Genomic DNA, 2916 nt, shown 5'->3' on the forward strand with positions numbered 1-2916 from the left:
GAGCCAAACATGAGCTGAGCCCGGGCTCACTTGTGCTCGGCTCCTTTACACCCCCTATCTTATATACACATGGTGCATAGACTTTATATACACATGGTGCATATACTTCTGTAATGTGTTCTCATATACTTTACTAAATTGATCACTGCATTCATATACAAGCAATTCATTTACAACTGGAAGTCCAATGAGTTTTTCTTTAGCATTCATATGATATTAATGCTATTAGCGTAGCTGCATCCATTTCTTCCTAAGGTTGCATTATTCAATGGAGAACTCATCCACATCGTCATTCAAAGACGAGCTCGCATCTCTTAATATGAGACCCTCATTGATTAATCCTCCCACTACAAAATTCTCATGTCCAAATTCAAATCTATCATTCATCCCCAACTCCCCAACAACAACCATCCAATTTGGAGAGCTCAAACCCTAAAACTCTTTACATCCAATGGCTTCGACAATTTCCTGGACAGAACAAACTCATGCCCCAGCAAAGCCATCACAGACACTACAGGAACAACTCAATCGAACTTCCTTTACAACACCTTACATTCTAAAACTCCCCATGTGTGCCACCGTCTAGCTCACAAACGAAGGACGCCTACAAGCCTCCAACAGATCTCGAGTGATATAGCTAAAAAATGAGCTACACCATATCACAATGCACAAAAAAAGTGCGACTCACTACCTATCTGATATCAAGACACTAATCAACAATATTATCATAGACAAATGTTCAACTGACTACATCTTTAATGACTTACTCATTACTTTTCAAGCGTTCAAAATGACAATTCACACCAAACTACATCCCATGAGACGAGACGATCTCTACTCACGAGACAATTCACACAAGTTAGGTCATTGATCTTAAACAATATGTCAATTAACTTGTGGCAAAAATGGATACTCTATATTTCACTGCTAGCATTGACCAACTTCAACTATCAACCAATCTCTTCTACTACTCCTCAAAGTCTCGCTTAACAGCTCCCCCACCAAACTCTCTCAATTGGTATCAAGATTTAGGTGTAACAACTCACATCACCTCCAGCCTGATCGGTCACACTCAATAGTTGTCTACAATGGCTCCAATCTAATACTTGTATGCAATAATACCTTTATTTTTCTTATTAAATTCAGGAGAAGGATTACTTCTAACTCTCACTCATATGCTTACCTTGTCAAAATTTGTCATACTTCTTCTTTCTCAAAATTTACCATCTGACACATTCTCCAGGACATGTTGAAAACAGCATATGATATTTGCATCAAATTTTTTTGATGCCATTATTTGTGTCTAAATTATGACTGTAAACCGGTGGAAAATAACTTATTATATTTGCGGAGGATTTTGCATCTATTTGTGTGCAATAATTAGACGCAAAAGGCATTCAAGAAACGACAAAACCTAAAGCAGTATTGCGACGGATATAGCGTTGACTTTGCATCAATTAAATCGATGCAACAAATTTACTTGGAAGCATCGAATTACATTGGAAGCAAACTAAGACGACAAGTTCGATTATATTGGGCATTCAAGTCATCAAACGTCCCCAAAGCTATAACCTCAAACAAACCAAACATGGAAAAACTATTATATCTAAAGCAGGCAGGGCAACTTATAAGCCCACCTCCACACCCCTACCATCTAGTTTATCTCATGCACCTCACCCCTTCACTCTCTTCTCCAATCCTCTGTTATACACCAATTAATAGGCTCCATGCCATATCTTATCATCACCCATCTCAACTTGGTCGTTGTCGTGAATTACCTTAGAAAATCAATGCACAAACCTCTCAATAATCACTAAAGTTCTCAAACTCCTGCTAGTCTACCACAAAGGCACCTCACAACTTAGCCTCCCTATCCTGCATGTCAATCTCCTCATACACACCATTCAAACACAAATTGGGCCACCGATCACATCAATACCTTGGTAATACTTATGTCATGGAGTCTAAGAAAATAATTTATCGCCTCTAAGTCTTCCATTAAAGTCGAATACATAGCCTTGGCTTGACTAACCAGAATATTTTATGCTCCGAAGATTGCTCCTTGATTTTCAATTTCATCTATAATAAACTACAACATTATACCGTGACGACATTTAACCATAGAAATCACAAACAATCCAATAATGTATGCTCTCACCAAACACAATGAGATGTATCATCCATTCATACGCCAAAAAATTCAATGCAGTCTCTGTCATAAGTTTAAGGTAGGTTTTAACCATAAAGTTCGGACACAACAACAAGTGCAACTATATACCGTTCATGAATAACCACTTACCGCATCGTAGACATTCCTTCCTAGCAGACTATCTACTCCACAACAGCAGATTTTATCCCCCTCTCACTTTGTATAGATACATGATGCATGCACCTTTTTAATTGTCTACCCTATTTTTTTGATAATATTTATTCTATTTGCTACCTCTAAATATCTCATGATTTTACCATACATTTAACATCAAATTTCTTATCTATTTTTATTTTATTTTCCAACTCAAAATTGTATATTGTTACCAAATGGAATATATCAAAATTTAAAGTCATCCTAATTAATTAAACTTAATTATGTCCATATAACTTTTTGCCTTTTTTTTCCCATAATTTAGCTCTATGTTTTTATAGCTGTTCACATCATCACATGTCACTTCATAAAATCAAAAATTATTTATTACATACCACACAATTTTCATGTATTTACATATATAACACTCTAAATTTAATATTCACATTTTTAACACCTCATGCCTAGGGGTGTAAAAGAGCCGAACACAAGCGAGCCATGCTCCAGCTCGTGTTCGGTTCGTTTATATTTCAAGCTCAAAAAGTGTGTTCGTGTTCGACTTGTTTGCTTAGCGAGCCGAACACGAGCCGTTCACGAACAAAGAGGCATTTTGA

General features: G+C 36.7%; 1 protein-coding gene across 1 annotated transcript in view; it reads right to left on the minus strand.

The window, feature by feature from the left end:
* Window positions 1-2916, minus strand: part of LOC110019038 (probable sulfate transporter 3.5) — a 19741-nt gene that overhangs the window by 15427 nt on the left and 1398 nt on the right. The gene's annotated exons all lie outside the window — the stretch shown is intronic.

The sequence above is a fragment of the Phalaenopsis equestris genome, unplaced genomic scaffold (assembly GCF_001263595.1).
Source record: "Phalaenopsis equestris unplaced genomic scaffold, ASM126359v1 Scaffold000002, whole genome shotgun sequence".
Taxonomy (NCBI): Eukaryota; Viridiplantae; Streptophyta; class Magnoliopsida; order Asparagales; family Orchidaceae; genus Phalaenopsis; species Phalaenopsis equestris.